Source organism: Oratosquilla oratoria, chromosome 8 (assembly GCF_046742065.1).
Source record: "Oratosquilla oratoria isolate Oo_2021 chromosome 8, ASM4674206v1, whole genome shotgun sequence".
In the NCBI taxonomy this organism is placed as follows: domain Eukaryota; kingdom Metazoa; phylum Arthropoda; class Malacostraca; order Stomatopoda; family Squillidae; genus Oratosquilla; species Oratosquilla oratoria.
In genome coordinates, this window is record NC_134784.1 from 34,124,638 (window position 1) to 34,136,807 (window position 12,170).

Sequence of the window (12,170 nt, forward strand, 5' to 3'; positions counted from 1 at the left end):
ATCCTAGGACGCCCCCTCATATTCACTCCTTCCACCTCTGCCTTCCTCACCTCTTATACTAATCTTTCTTCACTCATTCTTTCAATGTGTCCAAACCATCCTAATACTCTTTCATCAACCCTATCTCCCAACTCCCTTCCACCCCTGTTCTCCTTCTCACCTCCTCATTTCTCACTCTATCTAGCCTAGTAACCCCTATCACTCTTCTCAGACACCTCATCTCAAACACATTCAAACTCCTTCTCTCTCTCTTATGTTCCATGTTTCTGCCCCGTACAGTGCTGTCGTCACAATCACTCCTTCATATAACTTCCTCTTAGCATCCATTCCCAGATGCCTATTTCTCATTACACTTTCTAATCCACCAAGGCATTTACTCGCTTTTCTCACTCTACATTCTACCTCCACCCCCACTCCTCCCTTTCCTACCACATTCGCACCCAAGTATCTAAAAATATGCATATATACATACACACACACACACACACACACACACACACACACACATATATATATATATATATATATATATATATATATATATATATATATACACATACATAATGGAACAAATAGCTAGTGGCATCGATGTAATTCTAACAATCAGGGGTGGCCGTCGCGAAGCTTTGAACTCGACTCTCTATGAGCCTGTCCCAAGGGTCTCTATACATGCATACATACATATATACATTCATACATACACAAATATATACATACAAAACATACAAATATATATATATATATACAAAAGACAATTTTTTCAAGCAAAGAACACTACATTTTATGTTTAATTCAGGCATCCTTTAACCTAGTGTTGAAAACAATGAAGGTAAAATTTCTATGCTATGGTAATCATCTCGTTGCGTGTGCCATCAAATTAATACAGGACAACTAGTATTGCAGAAAGATAACATTAATAATGTGATATATTCTTCTGACATTCTGAAATTTAAGTTCATTTCATTCTTGTTCCTTCTTTTTGATCTGCCACAAAATATCCAATTTGATTATCAACACTCCAATGTAATCATGGAGACCTTCATAGCTTCAGAGAGGCCATAATCATCAATCCAATTAAATCATAAAAAAAAATTACGACTTCAAAGTACTTTATGCCTGGAGTGGATAAATTCAACATTTGCCGGACTGATAAGGCAAAGGCTGAGGTGAAGAGTCTACGCCAGGGGGCGCTGAACAAATGCAGCCAAAGCAGTCACCTATGACACGGTCTAGGGGTTGTTGGGGCAGGTAATTAACAGTCACAGCTGGGAATCGGAGAGCAGTGCGGGATTCGAACCCACAACCTAACGAATGCCAGACCAGCACGCTTGTGATTACGTCATCAGCGCACTATATACACGCTCATCAATATACGTCTCTATGCTGAGAATCCTTAGTATGCTTACAGGTGTATATCTATAATTTGTACAAGCATGGACGCGCGCGCGCACACACACACACCTCCTGGTGCAGTGGTTAGAGTTCCCGGGTGCCACTACGGCGGTCCGGGTTCAAATCCCGCCCAGGGCTGAAATAATTTCAGTATCGCTGCACTGCGAGTTGTTGCTCCAACTCTCGAGGGCGGGGAGTTCGGTGTGTGTGTGCGTGTAAGGTCACAGCATTACCCATAGATCGAACATGTATGAGCTCTGTCGATTACGAGTCCAACACGTGATCCAAGATTATGGAGAATCACATACACACACACATACACACGTGCGCGTGCATAAACATACGCTCATGCACACATATGCACATGGACACATACACATGCATAAACACCCGTACACACACACCTACAGAGAGAGATAGAGAGATAGAAAGAGAGAGTGAGAAAGACAGAAAAACATTGAGGAAAAAGAGAAAAAGAATGAGAAAGTAAAACAGAGAAAGAGGGAGAAAGCGAAAGAAAATTAGAAAGAAAAAGCGAGACAGAGATAGAGAGAATTCCTATTGGGATTATGGTATGAAATGATGATGTGGTCGTTATTACAGTCTCGTGTAACTCTCCCACCTGGACGAGTTTCACCCACTTTTAATTCCCTGAAAGGATAATAAATAAAGTCATCAAAGCAGAGTGAGTGAAACGATTCCTTCTCTTTTCATCCTGACAGAAATGACCTCTTGACGCTTGGCCACCATCCAGCCGAGAACCGAAATTATTCGACATCAGGAAAGGTTTCTGTAAGTGAGCTGCATTGTTGATGGGGGTTCTGCGGTTGGTCCTAGAGACGAATGACCAAAGAGATGAAATTGAATTCGGTGGACGTTTTTATTATTTATCTGAATACTGGGAAAGGTTATCTCGATGCTCCACCAAGTCTTGCATTGCTCTCATTTTTTTTTTTTTTTTATATGCACCAGATTAATCTGCATGGTGATTATCTATTCAATTGTGTATGTTTGTATTTATATAATGTATGTATGCATGTAACTATGTATGTATGTATGCATATGTAAATATGTATTCATGCATGTTTGTATGTATGCATGCTAAATCTATATCGTTTCTTTTGTCATAATTCGAGGCGACTAGTTGTAGAATTCGAGTTAGTCACGCAAGAACGTTTCCGTCTGAATCCATGCTGGCTATCATTCATTGAACAGATACTTTCTAAATGATGTTCGATAGTATCTCTGATGATAGTTTCCATCATTTTTCCTACGACTGAAGTCAACACTACACTTTATCTTATACCTGTAACAGTATAACGCTATACGTATACAATTACAAAAACACAACACAATCACGTGTCACTATTCGAAGATATAAACTTCACAGGAAGTAATAAACTTAACATGAGGTATTCGCTAGCTGGTGTCTCGGCAGCTAACGAGTTCACCAGCTGAGGTCTCGGAGCAGACTAGTTCACTAGTTGAGGTTTCGGAGCAGACTGGAGTTCACTAGCTGAAGTCTGAAGTGTAAGTGTATGTGTATATCTATAATTGTATGGCGTACATTTCTATAAATACGTTCACATGTACACTACTGTTACGAAGGATTACAAAGGTGGAGCATGCCGACAGGAGACCTTTTGGTCCACATCTAGGTCGGATGCGAAAAAATATCATAATAATAATAAAATAATAAATAAAAACTATAATAATGTAAATAAATAAAAAACATAAATAAATGCATCGGTATAGTTAAATAATAAACAGGTAAATAGTAAATAATAATAAATTGACATATAACTAATAATAAATGAAAATCAGACAGACAAATGATAAAAAACCAAACAAATAATATAAAATAAATTATAATCATTACAGCATCTTGCTTAGGTGTTTAAATGATTCTTAAAGCTTCGAACTGAACTACATTGCACTACCTGTGCAGGAAGTTTATTCCATTCATTAACTACACGGTTGGCAAAGTTGTTTCTACCTACTTCCAAATTGAATCTATTTCCGGACAGTTTGAGACTTGTTTCTTGTCTGATTCTCATTCAATGTGAAAATTTGGTCACTTTTGATGTTGTCAATTCCCTTTAAAATCTTAAAGACCTGTATCAAGTCACCTCTGAGTCTACGCTTTTTTAGGGAAAACAGATTCATATGTTTTAGTCGATTTTCGTATGATTTATTTTTGTTATTTGGAATCAGTTTTGTGGCTCGCCGTTGTACTTTTTCCAGTCTGTCAATGTCTTTAATGAGATTCGGTGACCATACGGAAACTGTATATTCCAAATGTGGACGAACTAACGATTTATATAGCTTGTTAATGAGTGATGGACTTTTGAAATCAAAAGATCGCGCAATGAGTCCTAGAATCTTATTTGCTTTCTCAGAGGCTGAAATACACTGCTTGGATGATTTGAGGTCGTTACTGATATTACGCAATCTTTTTCACTATCCACTTTTGTTAACGAATTTCCAAATAACTTGTAATCGTACCTTGCATTTACTTGTGTTAAATTTCACAATGCATCTGCTGAGCGATTTACAAATTCCCGGAACACGAAACCCACGTTCAAAAGTTGCACAGGAATCCACTTTACCAAGCCTCCCAACTTCACCTCCAACAAAAATTCCTCACTGAGTCAGCCAGTTTGCATTCTTTATATTCCAATAGGAGGAATTTCAGCGATGTATATGTACACATGACAAATGCCGTACCTTTGCACCGCTCAGGCAAGGGTTCGAACCCCAGTAGGAGAGTTTATTAATTCCATATGCCATAGTGACACACAAAATATGCACGAGAGAATCATGTACTTCGTTGCTGTAACCGGTAGGAAACAGTTTCCCTCAATTATGGCATTGACAATTCCATTTCCATTCAGATCCATTTTTCCTCTTCCACCTTTCTGAATTAAGAACGCAAGACAATACGAATGGAGGAGAGAGCACAAGACCATAAGGCCTACACTAAGCAGTTCCATGTCCATTACCACCTTTCATCCCTATCCATAAAGTTATCTCATCTCTTAAAACAACCAATTGTTCCAGTGCTCACTATATGGTTTTTAAGTCTATTCCATTCGTTAACCACTCTATGGGAAAACCAGTTCTTCCCTACTTCCTTCTTAAACCTAAATTTGTCTATAACCTTCCTTGTTCTCATTACCATTAAACTACACATAAACCCGTGATTTCTCCATCTTAGCCTTCCTCTTCTCAAACCCCATATTCCTCTTTCCTGCTCGCCTCGGAGTCTCCAGGTTGTCATGTACCAAACCCACGATCAGGCTCTACCGTGGTAGCACACACGGAAGGAGAGGGCCAACCAAGTCTCTCTCCTCCTCCTCTCTCTCTCTCTCTCTCTCTCTCACACACACACACACACATACACTCTTTCTCTGCCTCACTCTCTCTCTCTCTCCCTTCCTCTTCTCTTTCTCTCTCTCATTTTCTTCCTTCCTCTCTCTCTTTCTCTATCACCCCTCTTTCTCCCTCTCTCTCTATTCCCGTCTCTCTTCCTTTCTCTCTCGCACACACACACACTCTCTCTCTATCTCCCTTCTGTGTCTCCCCTTTCTCTCACTTTCTTCCTTCTTCCTCTCTCTCTTTCTCTATCGCCCCTCTTTCTCCCTCTCTCTATCCCCGTCTCTCTTCCTTTCTCTCTCGCACACACTCTCTCTTTCCCCCTCTGTGTCTCTCCCTTTCTCTCTCTCTCTCTCTCTCACACACACACTCTTCCTCTCTCACCTTCTTCCTTCTTTCTCCCTCTCTCTTCCTCTATCGCCCTCTTTCTCCCTCTCTTTCTCTCTCTCTCTCTACCCCCCTCTGTGTTTCTCCCTTTCTCTCTCTCACACACTCTTTCTTCTTTCTCTATCCCCCCTCTGTGCCTTTCCCTTTCTCCCTTTCTCTCACACACTCTTTCTCTTCCTTCTCTCTCTGTCTTCCTCTCTCCCTTCCTGGTGCGGGAGGAAGGACAGAGCCAACCAAGTCGTCGCACATTATTCGCCTTAATCCCGCGAAGTCCTTCTGCCTTGGCATCCTTAAGCCACTGGTTCCCAGATTCTGGAAGTGCATCCTCCTTCTGGAAGGACGTATAACGCCAAGGACCGCAGACAAGAAATTTTAATTTCATAAATCAAAATTATATTGCTTCGTTCTTGTTTTGGAGGGATCCATTTTGAGAGCATTTTCCTTCGTCTATTTTATTTCCTTTTTTTCTTCTTCTTGTTCTTCTTCTTTTGGGGAGTTTTGAGAAATACATTTAGATCCAGAACCGTCTTCAAGATTGTAAGAGGAAGAGAAATAGATGGGAAATGTATGTGTTTTGAGAAATACAATCAGATCCAAAATCATCTTCAAGATTATAAGAGGAAGTGAAATGGATGGGAAATATAATGTATAATATATATATATATATATATATATATGTGTGTGTGTGTGTGTGTGTGTGTGTGTGTGTGTGTGTGTGTGTGTGTGTGTGTGCATATATCATATACATAATTATATGTATGAATGATTGTATGTATACTGAGAAAAATGGAGAAAAAAAGAGATACAGTCAAGAAAGGAATTTATGGGGGGGGGGACTGCCTGCTATTATAAATTATACATATCTATGTAATGTAAGAACTCTCTATGGAAAAAAAAAAACTTACGTCACTCTATCCCGGAAGAAAAAATATAAAGATACCTATAACTGCCGACTACGTATTAAAGCAGTTTATCTTAATCATTATTCATTTATTAATTTATATTTATATTTATTTTATTTATTTATTCATTCATTTATCTATTTATTTTACTTATTCAATAATTTATTTATCTATTTATTCATTTATTTTATTTATTTATTTATTTATTTATTCATTGCGGGGTGGGATTTGTGTGGAAAACTAATGTGAGCTACAAGAGTGAAAAAAGCTTGAGAACCATTATTCATTTATTTATTTATATTTATTTATTTATTTATTATCATTTATCTATTTATTTATTTATTTATTTATTTATTTTTGCGGAGTGGGATTTGGATGGAAAATGAAGGGGAGCCAGAAAAATGAAAAAGCTTGAGAACCACTTTGCTGGAGGGAAGTTCTTCGGGGACTTGCTAGTGTGTTTGACCTGCCAGTTTGCAAAGTCCTAAACCCTTACAGAAGTCGTAAAATCTTTTAATGTCCTGTTTTAGGGTTAATTAGGATAAGTTCTGACCCTTAAAACGTAATGATTTAACCTCGGTCGGATGAAACTCTTTCATAATAATCGTAAATTCTACAAAAGGTCATTTGCCACGAATTAGCCACATCTTTTATTCAACCAAGTTCTATCATCTGGGAGAGTAGTGGTAAAATAATAGGAAAAGCAATATATAAAAGAATAGAATGAGCTGTTCTGTTGGTGGAATTAAAGCGAGGGGGAGAGAGACAGTGTGTTAGAACATATGAATGAGTGAAATAATGAAATAATGAAATAATAATAAAAAAATGCATTTTGAGTCGAGGTCATGTTGCCATCTACAAGGAAGGTAAAGGAGATAACGGAGGTAAAAGAAGGGGAAAGAGGGGAGAAGGGATGAAAGAGGGGAGAAAGGGGTATAGGAAGAAGAGAAGGGGAAAAGAAAGTTGAAGACAAGAAAAGAGGAGACGTAGGGTGGAGAAGGGGAGGAGGAGGAGGAGGAGGAAGAGATGTTGGGAGTGGAAAAGGGAGGAGAAGAGAAAAAGGGTTGAAGAGAAGGGGCAAGAGAAGGCGGAAGAGAAATTGATAGTGGAAAAGGGAAGAGAAGAAGAGGAGGAGGGAGAGAAGAAGAGAAAAAGAGTTGAAGAGAAGGGGAAAGAGAAGATGGAAGAGAAATTGAGAGTGGAAAAGGGAAGGGAAGAGAAGAGGAGGAGGAGGAAGAGAAAAAGGGTTGAAGAGAAGGGGAAAGAGGAAGTGGATAGAAGGGGTGAGAGAAGGAGAGAAATGTAGAGGAGAAGAGGGAAGAGGAGGAGGAAGAGGTGGACGAAAAAATTAAAGAAAAAAGGAAAAGAAAACCAAGAGAATACGAGAGAAGAGGAGAAAGGGAAGAGGAAGAGAAAGGGAAGAGATGGAAGAAGAAAAAGGGGAAGCGAAGATGGAAGAGAATGGGAATAGGAAGAGGAAGAAAAGGGAAGAAAAAGGGGTAAGAAAACGGGAAAGAAATAGAGCCACTTATCTCCACTAAGAGTGCTTTTGACAACTTAACCCTCCATTTTTCTTCCTTTTTTTATGTGCTTCGTTCTATACCCCTCATTAGAAAGGCTACCCCCCTTATAAGGTGGAAAAACGTTTGGTAGATATAAAGAAATAATTTGAAAAGAAAAATAAACCAGCAAATAAAGTACGTAGGAACATAATACAATAATAATTGAGGACATTGCAAGAGACCATAAGGCCTAAAATAGGCAGTTCCATGTCCTTTACCACCTGCCATCCCCATCCATAAAGTTAACTAACCTTCTTTTAAAGCAACTAATAGTTTCGGTGCTCACTACATGATTACTAATTCTATTTTATTCGTTAACCATTTAGTTGGTAAACTAGTTCTTATCTATTTCTTTCTTAGACCTAAATATGCCCAATTCAAATAAAGTAAATAAAGATGATCACAGTCATAGAATATACAAAGAACTCATGAATTCCCGGTTCTTGTGGAGCGTAAGAAGAGAGCCGGAATTCTGAAAAGACGAAATTTTTCTTTAGCAGACACTAATGGACCGGAAATGACACGAACGGAACGCGTCTCGGATGCCGGGAAATTGCGCCAAAGATTCCCCGGAGAACCGGAAAAAGAGTTGGAGTCCAGGATCGAAGAAAATGGATCGAAATATTTGGGATACTTAGTCGATGTTATGGTGATAAAGTGATCGTTTGTTGGTATGCAACGCTACATCTGATGTTGTCGCCAGGAATAACTGAGGACTTGAAACAGAAATAAGTAAACCATTTTCGGGTCACATGAAAAACTGTCACCCCAGAACGCCCACATGAAGAATCGTCACCCCATGAGGACCTGAAGAACTGTCACCCCATACGTCGAATATTAACAGTGGAATAAAGATTGGGTTAGGTTAGATTAGGTTAGGTTAGGTTGAATGAAGGTTATGATTATTGTCATCAACTTATACAACCGAAGAATCGTAAACCCAGGACGGCCAACATGAAGAATTGTCACCCTAGGATAGCCCACATGAAGAATAGTGACCCTGTTGGAGTCTGGGGTGCAAGCCCAGAGTTAAAAGAAGAAGGAAGAAGGTGAGGAGCTTATGCCATGGGGCGCTGAATACCTACGGCCGAAGCCGTTACCTTAGCCCTATGCAGGGAACCTGAGATCAGTACGGGAAGAATCGAATCCACAACAAAGCGAATGCGAGACCAGCACCGCTTCTGATGACGCCACCATCGTACAATACTGATGATATGGTTTAACGCTGCCCTTCACAAAGGACTTTGTAGCGTGGAATTTAATGAACCATGCCCTTGGTTCAACTTCGCCGGTGATAGGATTCGAACCGCCATCCCCTCGACCTTTGCCGCAAGTAACGACACCCTAACCCGCTCAGCCAGCGAGCTTTCCAGCGCGCAATACTAAATACAAAAATTTCTGAATTGCCAAAGAGGATTTTAATGCGTCGACTGACGCCAAAGGGGAGCAAAATGCTGTAGAATCAATGAGAGACGGAGGGAGTTGGGTGGACAAAGGTGAGATGGAGAAAGAAGAATCTTGTGGAAGGTGAGCTGTGACCAGACTCGGATACGATGCGGAAGAGAAGAATTCGGGAGCCACTATGTTGATTTGTGCTTCCTGAAACGGCTTTGCTAATGGCAACACCGGTATCTGAAAGGAGGCCATATTTGGCAAGCAATAGCGCTGAGAGCTGGGGGGAGACCTACAGACGGGATATGAGAGAGACCGAGAGAGAAACAGAGAGAGAGGAAGAGGGACACACACACACAAAGAAAGAGAGAGAGAGAGAGAGAGAGAGAGAGAGAGAGAGAGAGAGAGAGAGAGAGAAAGAGGGACACACACACACACAGAGAGAGATAGAGAGAGAGAGAAAGAGAGAGGAACAAAGAGAGGAAGACAGAGCGAGAGAAAGAGGGACACACACACACACATTGTGTGAGAGAGACAGAGAAATTGAGAGAGGAGGGAAGAGACTGGGGGGGAGAGGGAGGGAGGGAGGGAGGGAGGGAGAGAGAGAGAGAGAGAGAAGGGGAGAGACTGGGTGAAAAGAGAGAGAGAGAGATAGAGAGAGAGATAGAGAGAGAGAGAGAGGGGGTAGAGAGGGAGACAGAGAGAGAGAGAGAGGAGGGGAGAGACAGAGAGGGAGACAGTGAGAGAGGAGGAGGAGAGAGAGATAGAGAGAGGAGGCGAGAGAGACAGACAAGAGAGAGAGAGGGAGGCAGACGGAAGGAAAGGGACAGAGAGAGGCACAGAGAGAGGAGGGGAGAGAGGAGGGGAGAGAGGGAGAGAGGGAGGGAGGGAGGGAGGGGAGGGAGGGAGAGAGAGAGCGAGAGGGGAGCGAGGGAGATAGAGAGAGATATGAGGGGTGAGAGGGAGAGAGGGAAGGAAAGGGACAGAGAGAGAGAGAGAGTGAGAGAGAGAAAGAGGAGGGGAGAGAGGGAGACAGCGAGAGGCAAAGAGAGGGAGACAGAGGGAAGGAGAGGGAAAAAGAGAGACAGAGGGACAGATAGAGAGAGAGAGAGAGAGAGAGAGAGAGAGAGAGAGAGAGAGAGAGAGAGAGAGAGAGAGAGAGAGAGAGAGAGAGAGGCAGGAACTCCAGAAGATCAAATGTGATGGTCTCATCTAGGTAATGGTTTGTCCTAACTCTCCTGGGTTTCTTCCTCCATTACTTGTCTGGGGAAATTTGTTTCATAATCAAGTGATAAGAAATGACCACTCCTGAAATCGCAGTAACTAGTGTTTACAATTATTTTATTTCTCTTATACGAGCCAAAAATTCAAATAGTGACTTATTTCAACCAAACCGTCTCAAAGTATCAACTATGAATGTGCTGGATCTTAAATTCGATGATGATGATGATGATGATGATGATGATAATGACGACGACGACGATGATGATGATAATGATACTGATGATGATGATGATGATGATTATGATGATGATGATGATGATGATGGGTGGTAGTGGCTATCCTGATCACGATGATGATTACGATAATGATGATGATGATCACGATGATGATGATCACGATTATCACGATGATGATGATGATGATGATGATGATGATGATGATGATGATGAAGGTGACGATTACGATTATGATTATGATGATCTTGATGATGACAACGACGATGACGACGACGACGATGATGATTATCACGATGATTATGATGATGACTACGACGATGACGACGACGATGATGATGATGACGGAGCAGAGTTTGAACTCCTGTCGCTTCAACCTCCGCCGCAAGCACCGACGCTCTAACCGGGTTGAAAATCGAATGCAGAGGCGGGTAGCTGTGCGAATTACACGTCTGGCACCAAGCGCACATTTTTTATAGGAATTAGACCACACATGGATGGGGAATAAAAGCAGATATTAGCTGGCACCCCCCACGCTCCGATATGAGTTAGAAAACGAGGTTGATAAGAGCTTTGCTCACAAGAGGAAAAAAGAATAGCGAGGAAAAATGGAAAGAGGGAAAATGAAAAGATATTTTCTTCCAATGTGGGTATTTCTAGAAACTAGAAACTGAGATGTGTTACACAGAGCTAATGGGGTATGAAAGAAACATGATTTAAGAAATGATGTTGATGATATGGTTTAACGTCACAAACTCCTCCCTATCGGAAGGCTAGGACGGTGCCCCTTACAGAGGACTTTGTAGCGTGGAATTTAATGGACCATGCCCTTGGTTCAGCTTCGCCGGTGGCAGGATTCAAACCGCTATCCCCTCGACCTTCGTCGCAAGTAACGACTACCTAACCCGCTCAGACAGCGAGCTTCCCATGATTTAAGAAATAAAGGAAAATAAATGGATGGAGGAGACGCAGGATAAGTCAACAAAATACTGCAAAAAAAGATACAAAGATGAGAGTCAAAGATCATTTACGCAAAACAAACGCAGAGGAAAGGGATTTCGTGCTGAATTGACGCGCGCTACGCTCCACTAAAGAAAGAAAAAGAAGAAAGAAAAAGAAAAACGTAAAAGAATAAAACGTCAAGGGGATGCGTAAAGAGTAAAAATGAATTTGTAAATACACGCACAGGCTTGGATAACTTGTACATGTAAAAGCGGTCAAACATATACACATATAAACATATACACATATAAACATATACACATGCACATCAGAGTTTAGCAAAAATAAATAAAAGATCAATCAATTAATCAATAAACAACCCAACGCACTTGGAATTTTTCGGGGATTCTAAAACTGGAGAAAAAGGGGGGGGGTTGCTGTGGAAAAGAATTACGTTTATAATTAAGATTACGAACAACACCCTTGCAAAATTTAATATAAATATCAAATTATAATGAGGCGGAAAGCTATCAAATATAGTTCTAAAACGGTGAAAAATCCTAATTTTCTTTTCCTTTGAAGTAAAGAATAACATTCTCATAACATTATTATTTGTCAAGAAATTTCATTATTTCATGTTTGCAAGATATTCTTTATTGTTATGATAGAATGACATAAGCCTAAATATCAAATGGAAAGAAAAACAATTATAAAAGTTATTATCAAAATAGAAATATCATGATTTGTTTTCTTTTACTTAA